This window comes from Arachis ipaensis, chromosome B10 (genome assembly GCF_000816755.2).
Source record: "Arachis ipaensis cultivar K30076 chromosome B10, Araip1.1, whole genome shotgun sequence".
Taxonomy (NCBI): Eukaryota; Viridiplantae; Streptophyta; class Magnoliopsida; order Fabales; family Fabaceae; genus Arachis; species Arachis ipaensis.
In genome coordinates, this window is record NC_029794.2 from 20,174,671 (window position 1) to 20,187,693 (window position 13,023).

The following is a 13,023-nucleotide window of genomic DNA, read 5'->3' on the forward strand; positions in this document are numbered from 1 at the left end:
AGTTTTAGTAGTTTATTTTCATTAGTTTTTGTTAATAGTTGTTTTTATTTTCTCTCGCTATCATGAATTCTCACCCCTTTGGCTATGAGTGTGGTTACAATTATGTTATAGGAAGTGGAGATTACAATGAAGGCTTACAGCAAGGATGGGACAATCCAAAATGGGAGGAGCCACAAGAATTTGATCAACCCTCTCGGCAACAACCTCCTCCAATGTACTATGAGCAATAACCATTCCATGATGCATACCAAGACAATGGTTATGGTGGACCTCTTTGTGACAATTAACAACCACCACCATATACCTATGAACTTCCTCTTCAACATAGCTTTGAACCACCATACTCACAAGCCCCCTGCCACCAAACACTTCCATATGACCCTAGCCCATATCCACCACACCAACCGCCATATGAACCATGCATAGAGTCACCCCAATTCCAACCCACTTACTCCCAAGAACGACCATCTCAATATACACCACCCCCAATGTATGAAAATTTTCAACCACAAGATGAATTTTTCTTTCCACCACAACCCTCCATAGAGGAATGTCCATATCCATCAATCCAAGAGCAATATGATCCTAAATATGTTAGCCAAGCAGAACAAGAGCCACGGGATCACTTTAAGGAAGCAATGGATCGACTTCAAGCAACCATCCATCACATGGAGTGAGAGGAAGGTCGAAAAGCACACGAAGCTCTCATGGCTAACAAATCTCAATTTGAGAATAAGGGACTGGAGTGTGTTGTGCAACAAGTGGGAAATATGGAGAGTGTTGAACCGCCACCTCCTTATCATGATGGACCACCCTCCTATTATGAACCCCTTCTCCCAACCAATGAACCCTTCCATCCACCCCAACCTCCAATGGATGACTGACGATTGGATTTTTGATGGTTTAGAATTTCACAAATGAATTCTCGTTGCAAGTATAGTTTCTAAACCAATCACTAATCCTTTCATACAAAAAGTTGTTTGTCACTAGTACAAACCCCTAAAATTTATAAACCGAAGTATTGGACCTCGGGTCGTCCTCCCTAGGAATTACAATGAAGTGTCTTGTTATTGGTTATGAGTTATTTTGGGGTTTTGGATAAGGAGCATGAAAAGTAAATGGCAATGAAAATAAACTAAAAACTATAAGAGGCTCTTGGAAAGGTGTGAGAACTAGAAGTCCTATCCTAGTTATCCTTCTCAATTGTGATGAGAATTGTTCATTGCTACCACTTAATTAACCCTTACTAATTAAAAGAAAGTCAAGTGGATGAATTGACTTGAGCCACAAGTCCTAGCCACCTCCCAAGGAAAGACTAGCTTTAGTGCACTCCAAACCAATTAGCAATCTCTCCAATTATCAATCAACAAAGGAATTAGATAACTCAAGCGTCACTAATTACTCTACCATAGCCAAGAGGAACAAAATCTATACTCAAATCCAACCAAGCATTTCATCAAACACTTGGAAGGCATAAAAGAAAAGCTAAGTAAATTGATAACAAAAATAGAATCTAACAACAATTATGGCAAGGAATTAACAACAACAATCAAAAGGAACACAATTATTATGAATTACCTCTAATTGAATTGAAAGAAAGTAAAAGGAACAATACTAGATCTACAACAAAACATAGGAACAACATAAAGGAAATTACAACAAAAGAATAGAAGAAAATTGAATGTAGCAACAAAGAATTGAGAGATAGAAGTGGAAGTAAGTAAGGATTAAAACCTAGATCTAAGAACTAAACCTAATCCTAATCCTAATTCTAGAGAGAAGTGAGAGCTTCTCTCTCTAAAACTCTAAAACTAGAAGTGATTATTGGTTAAAAGGTGATGATTCATGCCTTCCCCTTAATCCTTCATCCTTTTATTCCTTTCCCTTAGCAATTTGGCGCCAAAAATGGGTTCAGAAACCCTCTCAAATCGCCAGGCACGTGTTGCATTAGTGAGGTCATGTGCCCTCATCGACGCGTGCGCGCACGGTACGCGTGCGCGTCCCTGGCTAATTCTTCGATGTGCGCGCGAGCGCCTTGTGCGCGTGCGCGTGCATGGCTGACTTTGCTTCTTTGACTTTTTATGCTTCTCTCCACTTGTATGCTTCCTTCCTTGCTTCCTTTGATCCATGCCTAGCCTATTTCAATCCTGGAATTACTAGCAAACACATCAAGGCATCTTTATGGAATCAAAGAAGAATTAGAATTCATCAAGATAAGGCTTAAAAAGCATGTTTTTACACTTAAGCACAAATATGGGAGAGATAACAAAATCATGCTAACTCCTAGGCTAAATGTGACAAAAGGTTATCAAAATACTCTAAATTCAATGCAAAACAAACCGTCAAATTGGGGTTTGTCAATGACACCCTTGATCTTATTTTTCAAGGACAAAGAGAGATGCAAAGAACGACACTAGAGTTCATAGCTACCTTGACCGAGGTAGTAGATAATTTAGCTTCACTGTGCTTCAGCACTCAAAGTACCCCCATGGCCGCATATGGAGAATCTAACGAAGAGTGTAGCATGAAGGAGAAACTAGGAATTTCGGTGAAAAGTGAGGAATGTGACTTTGTATTGGAACAATTGGAGGAAGCCGTAATTGTTAAAAAGGAAGAAGTGGTTGAAGACTTAGGAGATGCTAAACCTCTATGGGAATCCAGAGTTGTAGAGTATTCCTCCAATAAGCTTGAAATTAATGTTGAGGAGGATAGTGCACAACCTCCAAGGCATGTTCCCTATGAAGAATTGGACAGAATAGATCAAGAAGGAAGTTCCCTTGGTGATGATGATCATGAATCAAGTCCTCCTAGTAATAAATCTGCATCCACAAGTGAAATCCTTAAGTTAGAAGAGCCTTCTCTCGATGAAATTGAAAGCAACATTGAGGTAGATTCCTCTCAACCTCATATTTATGATTTGAGTGACGGAGAAGAGTTGGATGAATCCGGTGAGGAAGAGCTTGAAAGTGAAGAATCTTTTCAAAATGTAGAAGTCCTTCAGCAAGGTTGGACGGGAGTTGAATTTGCTTTGTCAAGATCGTTGGAGACTTCTCTACCTAGGTTGCCGTCTACTCCTTTATTTGAGTGGGTAAAACTTATATCTCTGAGATTTATTGTCCCACTTGAGTATGGTAAGCTTGAAACGGATGGCCAACTTAGGAGGCTTTGTGGAATGAAGCATAAGAGAAGGATGTTTAGTGGTTGAAGTTACAAATCAAGACTCATCAAGGTTGATATTTCAAGAACTAGATGAAAGGGTTGGACTAGTGATCAATTGGTTGGATCTAAGAGAAGAGTTTGGTACTTCATTGAGAATTCGAATTGCTTGCCACCGGTTGGAACAATGATGATCCACTTAAAGACGGGTGTAGAAACAAGATTTGGGATTCCGGCATACAAGAGGATCAACTTTGGGAGCTCAAAGCTTGTGAAGAACTTCATCAAGGCTTGGTGAATTCACTTGGAAATGTTGGAGCTTATTGGAAGTCCAAGCGTTGGTGGAAGTTTCAAGATGAGTTCAAGAACAAGTCACCATGACAAGGAGTTCGCCAACTGTCCAACTTAAGGACTTTAACTAAAAGTGCTAGGTGGGAGACACTCCACCATGGTAAATTATTCCTATTTTATCTTTTATTTATATTGGTAATAAGTTGCATTTTTATTTTTAGTTAGGTTTATTTAGTTTATGTTGTGGTTTTACTTATTTAATAAAGTCTGGCTTTACTTTGGTAGCTTGTTAGTTTATTTAAAAAAATAAAAAAAGGGAAGCTCACACGTGCGCATGGCCGACATGCACGCATCATACGGGATGTTCGCGCTCTCTGGTACAAAAACCCAATAGTTGCGCGGGAACTGTGCGCGTGTTGTGCAGGAGCACAATTCACACCCACGCATACGTGTGACAGACGCGTACGCGTCATCTTCTCTTCACTGCTTTTCACGCGTATGCGTCACCTTCTAATTTCTGCTTTTCATGTATACGCGTGAGGGACGTACGCGTCACCTCTTCATTCTGCAACCCACACGTACGCGTGGGCGACGCTTACGTGTCGCTTCCTGTTTTTCATTCTTCCTCCTTCTTCTCTCCTTTCTTATTCTTTCCTCGTTCCTTTCTTCTTCTTTCTCTTTCTTTCTTCTTCCTCTCTTACTTTCTTCTTCTTTATTTCTTTGACTTCTCATCCTTATTCTCTTTTATTCTCTTTTGTTTATTGCATTTGCATACTTTCATTCATTGCGTTTTAACTTTGCTTTTGTAACTTATTTTTATTTTCCTTCTTATGTTTCCTATTTTACCATTGGTGTTAAATTTTCTACTCAACTTTTGAAAATTTCTTGAATCATTTTGGTGCTTCGTGACTTGTTTAGCATTAATGGAAATTTTTGCCCCACACACAAGATTAGTGCTTTCATCCCTTCTGACTCATTATTCTCTGTTTTTATGCTTCATTATCATTGAGTTAGGATAGGACCAAATGCTCTCATGCTTATCAGTACTCTTGTCTGTGTCAATTCTTGTTTTAACTTGATGTTTCCGAGTATTCTTGCCATTTACTTATGCTTTGACTTTACTCTTGCATCAAGTGTTAGTTGATATGGCATTTGCTTATACTGCTTTCTCACTTGCATGTTGTAGCTACCATGTAGTTGAGAACCTTATTATTTGGCAATAGCCCACATGTATTTTAATTATTTTCATATATTCGTTTGTGGGTTATTTTTCTTCCTTTTTCTCTTCTTTCAGGATGTCCACCAAGAAGGGAAACGGACCACTTCTAAGAGGGGCAACAAATAAGTCCTCCGCACAATATTTGGAGAAAAGCGCATCAGTTGTAGCAACCCGTCCACTTGCACATCTTTACATGCACCGAGGACGGTGCAATCTTTAAGTGTGGGGAGGTCGAGACCGACTTCCATGGGTAACAATTTCTCTTTCTAACACCAATGTTTAATTTTCTTTGTTAGTTAGTGGTTACATTGCATAATAAATTGCATGTGTAGTTAGTTATTTGCATTTAAGTGCTACTTGGTTGAAGTGATGAATTCTTTTCCAAGAAACTATTTTAGAGTATTTCACTAATTTGAATTAAAAATTATTAAACTTGCTTGAATAATTTTATTTTGGAACATAGGTTTAGAGTTCGAACACACAAACCTAGTGAGCTGTTTGAACCTATTTGATTGGTTGTATTTTATCAACCAATATATTTTTCGGTGTGTATTGTTCTCTCTAAAATTGTGATCTTTGTCTTACTTGATTCTATATTTCCATCGTTTGATGTATGCATGCACTTACGTGATTAAGGCCTTTGTTTCACTATAACTTACATACCCATATGGCCTTACCCTTTCATTATCCTTTGCAAACCAATGTTGAGCCTATTTTACCCCATTTGTTCTTTACTTTAGCACATCATTAACTCTAAGCGGAAAATAATAATGTCCTTAATTTGAATCCTTGGTTAGCTTAGTGAGAGTGTTCATGATTTAAGTGTGGCAAAATTGGGTTTAGAAACATTAGGTTTGGGAATTGGGTATATTGTATATTTTTTATGAAAATGTGAAAAAAAATAGTTAAGCACATATTCCTGCATTCAATATCTTAATTATATGCATTGAGAAAAAAAAACAAAATAAAAGAAAAATAAAAAAAAGAGAAAAAGAAAAGGAAAAGAGCAAATAATAAGAGGACAAAATGCCCCGAAATAAATGGTGTTAGCAATGCATATGTACTGTACTCAAATTTGGGATGCATGAATATGTGAAAAACATAGTTAATGGGTAGTTAGATTTTATATTCTGATTACATGAATTGTCTTAAGTTAGGTGGGAAGTTTAGGTTAATCAAGGATTCAGATTTTAGTCCACTTGACCAAATACAATCCTACCTTGACCCTAACCCCATTACAACCCTTGAAAAGACCTCTTGATATGTGGATTTGTGCATTAAATTTTTGTTAATTGGTAGAAGAAGAGCAAGCCTTAGAAAGTAAGATTAGTAGAGAATTGAGAGAATCGAACCTCAAACACTTGAGTGATTAGAGTGTATATACTTCTAGTGAGAGTTCGATGCTCGATTCTTTGTTCCTGGTTTTCACAAGCTTTCTCCTTGCAAGTTTACTTGCACTTTATTGTGTGATTTGAATTAGTGGAATCCAGTTTATACTTTTCTTGAAGAATTTGTTTACTTTTAACCAAGTAGGTAGAAGCATTTTTGCATGTAGTTGCATTCATATAGATAGGTTACATTTAATAAATCCTACCATCCCTCTTCACTCTTTTGGTTCTCTTGAGCTTAGCATGAGGAAATGCTAATGTTTAAGTGTGGGGAGATTGATAAACCACTATTTTATGGTTTATTTTGTGTTGAATTGAGTGGATTTTATCCATCATTCTCACACTTATTCATATAATTCGCATGTTTTACATTTTTCTTCCTAATTTTGTGCTATGATCAGGGACGGATCCAGAAATATTATCATGGGGGGTCAATAACATATATAATATTAAAAAATTATGTAAAAAATTATATAACGTAAAATGTATTACAAAAATATACTAATAGAGAATATATTTTAAAATACAAAAAATATGTATATATTTTTTATTAACGAAGTGGTCGATTTTTCGTATCATAAAATTCATCGATAATAGAATCTGTGTCAAAATTTTCAGCAATTTTTTTTTAATATAATCTACTTAATATACTAAAATTGGGTTTTTCCCCAACTAATGAAAGTGAGGTGTCACTTTCTCGTGAACCCATTTTCCCTCCAAAATGAATGCATTTAATGAATAATGCATAATTATACTAATTTAGGAAAATATCTTTATTATAATTATATAAAATCAATATTCAATGTATTATTAAACTAATTATCAATCAAAAATATTTTTAAAGAAAATATTTTTAAACATTTTAATTATATTGATATCCTTCTAATTCTTATTCATTATCCAATGATTTTATTAATAGCAAGTTGTTAACCCATTTATATTGATAATAATAATAATTTTATTAGGATAAATATCAAATTCTATTCCTAATATAAAAATATAAAATTTAATTCTTTTCTATTTTTATTTTACCACTATAAAAGACCATGTATGCTAGAAGAAAATATCATTCATTTACTAATTACTCTTTCATTTGATAGCTTTTACAATTCTTTTTCTTCCTATGAGGCGTCATTGCAAGAAGGCAACTATCGTAGACACAAACTACCACACTCTCCAACTTTCGTACTCATCATTCGGAGCTATATAAGATATGTTATCTATGAAGTATTTATAGACCATGGTGTTATCATGTATGCATAAATAAAAAATGTTTCGCATTTAAATTTAAGTCATTTACCTGTTTGTGGTATATTGTATTGTGAAATTACTTTCAATATGTGTTGTGTAATGATATTGTGTTCTAATTTAACCTTTTACTTTATAACTGTATTATAATTTTATCTCATCATTTTTTCTTAGATATCAAGTTGACGTATTTTTATTTTTCATTATTATTGAAACGGATGTGATATGAAATGTACCAAAAAAAACTCTCACATTCAATTTATATATATTAAGCCATATATATATAAAGTATATTTATCTAATAAAGGAAGCCAAAGGCGGCTTGCTAGTTATATATATATATATAGTCCAATCGAAAATCCCTAACTCCAATCGAAAATCTAATCTGGTAAAAGTATTCGTATCCTCCTCTTCTATACTTTAGCACCACTTTTGATCGGTAGAAGTTGACGGTGACGTAGCTTCTCTACCCCTTGAGTTTGACCAACTGGAGTTTTAGGAGGCATAGACGATTCTGGACATTTTCTTCTTCGATAGCTCAGTCAAAAAGTTTCTCCGGAGCTTCGAATATTTTGATTCCGTACGAAGGTATAGTTTTGGTTTCTCGTAGTTAATGTTTAATGTCACGTGAAAACTTAGGCTAGAAGACCTTAAGATAGGAATGAACTGAATGTATAATTGATGGATTGTGCATATGGGATAAAATGTGTGGTTTAGCTGTTGTTAATAATTTGCTGTTGAAGTTGGTCGGTTTGGAAAAGATTTAATATTGGTATTTGTTTGATTTTGAAATAATTTTTTACTGGAAATGATTTGAAGGACTGAGAAGTGTTTGATTTGATAGTTGGGACCCTTGGAGGGTGGCAGAAATTCGAGCTTTAGAGGAGATACTGCCAAAACTTCTATAAGAATTGGAGTTTTGATTTGAGGTGGTATTTTAAAAAGAAAGAGATTATTATGTGACTTGTGTATTTGAAACTATTTGTTGACCCTCTGTCGTAAGATGTGACCGGGCACTTTAACTCCCCAGATTCCTCCATGGGCATGCATATATATGAATATTGAATATTATATTTGAGCTTGGAGTTCGACTCCATGGAATACTATATTGTTGAGCTTGGAGTTCGACTCCATGGAATACTATATTATTGAATTTGGAGTTTAACTCCATGGAATACTATATTATTGAGCTTGGAGTGTGACTCCATGGAATATTATATTTGAGCTTGGAGTTTGACTCCATGGAATATTATTGAGCTTGGGGATGCGCGCACAGAGTGACTGTCCAATGGTTAACTACCAGGACATGTCGGGTTGGCTGTATAACCGACAGATGAGACTCATCAGCCATAGGACAGGCATGCATCATATGCATTTGTTTGCTTTGTTTGAGTGTGTGTCGTTTTAGTTTGCTTAACTGCTAAATTCTGCTTATCTGCTACTTGTTCTATTTGCTGTAAATGCTTCTCTATCTGTGTTTTCCTTGCTTGAATTATATGTGTATGTTTTCTGAGAAACCCCTCTTGGCGGAGGTGTGAAGAGGGTTGTCCTACGGGAGATTCAGAGGATTAGAAGCGACAGAAAGTAGAATATTAGGTTAAATTTAGATTCAGAACTTGAATACCTTAGATAACTTACCTAATTCTGGTTTAGTTGAATCCTTAAGATGAAGTCTGAGTATCGAAGTTCTAAGAATGCCTCTGGCTTTCCCGGAACCTTTTATATTAACTATGCAGGCACCTTTACCATACTGAGAACCTCCGGTTCTCATCCTACACTATGTTGTTATTTTTCAGATGCAGATCGAGAGACACCTCGTTGAGCATCTGGATATCCTCCTTTCAAGCGAAGAACTACCTTTTTGACTGTCATATCTTGATTTTGGGCTATGTATACATGTTTATAGAATCTCCACATGTACATTTTGTGTTTTGTCCCTCCTAGAGGTCGACTTGGAGATACAGAGGTTTATTTTGTGGTTTGAGTTTTATTTTGGGTTGTAAATATATATATAATCATATACTCTAGCCGGCCTTAGCTTCGCAGGTCGAGTCTGGAGCTTGCTATCTAAGTTTTGGAACTCTGATATGCATATATGTTTTCAGCTTCCTTTTGATTTTTCCTGTCCGTTTTACAAATATCCACGCGAGTGTGACACGATTTTCTGTTTATCGTTTTTGATTAGCTTATCCTTCAAGGCTCCTAGATATGATTTCATCCAACTATATCTATGTACATATCCTTTTCTTTTAGAGGACGTAATACCTTGCCACCTCTGCTTTACGACTTAAGAAAATTAAAATACATACTTATAATAGTAGAAAGAATATAATAGACTAGGAGCCTTGAAAAATGGGTAAAACAAAATTGCAAAATGAAAAGTGCCACGCTCCGGAAACGGAACAACTTGCGTGTGAGGCAAACTATAACTATAAAATGTAAAACAATAAAAGTAGGAATCGAAAGCCATAGGTATAAAATAACAAGCTCCTAACTCAGTCTGCGAACTCAAGGCTGGCTGGAGAATATTTACACATATATATATATATCCAAAACCCAAGATGTACATAAACAAAATCCTGCCTCTCCATAAACCTCTAAGAGGATCAAAAAGAATAAGTTATGTGGAGAGAAAGCTAAGTACGTGTATATACATCAATGCACAACAAAATAACACAGTAACCACTTCGCTTCAGGTGTCCAGACGCCTAATGAGATACCTTTTGACCTGCATATGAAAAACAACAACATAGTATGGAATGAGAACCGGAGGTTCTCAGTATGGTAAAGGTGCCCACATAGTTAATATAAAAGGTCTCGGGAAAGCCAGAGGCATTCCTAGAACTCCGACACTCAAAATCATTCTTAAATAAAATAAACTAAACCAAAAGTTAGGTAAGTTATCTAAGGTATTCTAGTTCTGAATCTAACTTTAACTTAATACTTCACTTTCTGTCGCCTCCAATCCTCCGAATCACTGGTGGAACAACCCTCTCCCCTCACACCTTCGTCAAGAGGGATTTCTCAGAAAACATACACATACAGTTCAAGCAAGGAAAACACAGATAGAAAAGCATTTACAGCAAGTAGAACAAGTAGCGAATAAGTAGAGTTAAACAGTTAAGCAAACCAAAACAATGCACACTCAAGCAAACAAACAAATGCATATAATGTATGCCTGTCCTATGGCTGATGAGTCTCATCTGTCGGTTATACAGCCAACCCGACATGTCCTGGTAGTTAACCATTGGACAGTCCCTCTGTGCGCGCATCCCCAAGCTCAATAATATTCCATGGAGTCAAACTCCAAGCTCAAATATAATATTCCATGGAATAAACTCCAAGCTCAATAATATAGTATTCCATGGAGTCGAACTCCAAGCTCAACAATATAGTATTCCATGGATTCGAACTCCAAGCTCAAATATAATATTCAATATTCATATATATGCATGCCCATGGGGAATCAGGGGAGTTAAAGTGCTCGGTCACATCTTGCGACAGAGGGTCAACAAATAGTCTCAAATACACAAGCCACATAATAATCTCTTTCTTTTTAAAATACCACCTCAAATCAAGACTCGAATTCTTATAGAAGTTTTGGCAGTATCTCCTCTAAAGCTCGAATTTCTACCACCCTTCAAGGGTCCCAACTATCAAATCAAACACCTCTCAGTCCTTCAAATCATTTTCAGTAACAAATTATTTCAAAATCAAACAAACACCAATATTAAATATTTTCTCAAAACCAACCAACTTCAACAGCAAATTATTAACAACAGCTAAATCACACATTTTATTTCATGTACACATTCCATCAATTATGCATTCAGTTCATTCCTATCTTAAGGTCTTCTAGCCTAAGTTTTCACGTGACATTAAACATTAACTACGAGAAACCAAAATCATACCTTCGTACGGAATCAAAATATTCGAAGCTCCGGAGAAACTTTTTGACTGAGCTATCGAAGAAGAAAATGTCCAGAATCGTCTATGTCTCTTAAAACTCCAGTTGGTCAAACTCAAGGGGTAAAGGAGCTACGTTACCGTTTTCAAAAGATCTGGGTCTTACATTCTACCCACCTTATAAAAATTTTCACCCTCAAAAATTGATATAAAATAGAAAAGATTCATACTAACTAAATTTCCCTTCTTAAACATATCAAAGAAAACAGAAAGATTTGACACGCTTAGTTTGCAAATCCAGGATATGGCTTAAAAGTCTACGCAAAGCGGAAGATACAAGATAGACTCGATGCAGAAAGGTTATAAGGCAGGCTGGTATTAGAATGACAGGTTTACTGTCCCTAATACTCGCTTCATCTAGCTCCTAAGTTCTGCCGATTCTAATGGTGTCACCTTTCGTAATACAATCGAAACTGGTTCAGCCTCTGACACTAAATCTATCACAACTTAGTTTTTCTCTCGACACCTAGCTAGTTATCAAAGAGATATTTCTATCGGCCTAAATTCCTAGTCCGTATCCAAGTCTAAAACTACGTCCAGTCTTTCCAGTCCTAAACTTCCATATCCGGTTACGTAACCTAAACGAAAGCGGGGTCCTAGCTCTACACAGAACAAATCTGTCCTACGCATTCTGTATCATACTTACCTCGATCCTGTCGTGGCCAACTCGCATCTGTGGCTCTCCCACGTGAACAATCTCTAGACATGTGTCCCGGTGCTCCACATCGAAAGCACATTCCCAGTCCGTACCTGCGCGGCTCCTCTGGAGTAGTCTCACCAAAGCCTTCCTGTAGCAGTGTCCACTTCATGGAGCAATCCTCTGTGAGCTGGCTCTTCTTAACCAACTCAGTGAAATTTGTTAGCTTTTGTGGATACACGTAATTAAAGATATCCCTCCTTAGTCCTTTCTCATATTGAGCATACTTCCATTCCTCATAATCTGCTGGATTTCCTTGACAAGTTTTTGAGAAACGGCACAGATTATCGAATTCACGGGTATAATCAGCAACGGACATATCCTTTTCCTTCAGCTGCATTAACTCCAATTCCTTTGCAGTGCAAAACGCATGCAAGAAATATTTACCGTAAAACTCTGTCTTAAATCTATTCCAAGGGACATCCGTTAACTCCACCTGCAAGGTATGACACAACTCTTGCCACCAATTCTGAGCATCTCCCTCCAACATATGAGTTACTATCTCCACTGACTATACTTCAGGAATGTGCTGAGTGTACAAAAACCTCTCTACTTCTCGGAACCACTGATCAGCCTCCAGGGTATTGGCGTTCCCGTTAAACCGAGGTGGACCACTCTTGAGGAAGTCAGTAAGGGTCATAGACCTATAGTATCGACTTACGTTACTCGTACTAGCACTAGGGTTTCCACCTCGACGTCCTTGCATTGGTTCAACCACGGGATTTCCTCTCTGAATACCTCGTTCGGATCCACGAGACGACATTCGGTCCCTGTTCACATCAAACAAGTGATATTAAGTTGATCAGTCTCAATATCGCAAGTTTAATGCTTCAAGTTCCAGATGCATGCTCATGAACATTTATGCCACATATATCAATCAGATATCCTAATAGCACATACACACACCTAGAGTATGCCCAGAAGCATAATCAGTACATCCCTCAGGCTCTACAGGAACGAACTGCTCTGATACAATAATGTAACACCCTACCACCCAAAACTTTACGCTTAAGTCGTAAAATAGAGGTGGCGAGGTATTACGACTTCTAAAAATTAAA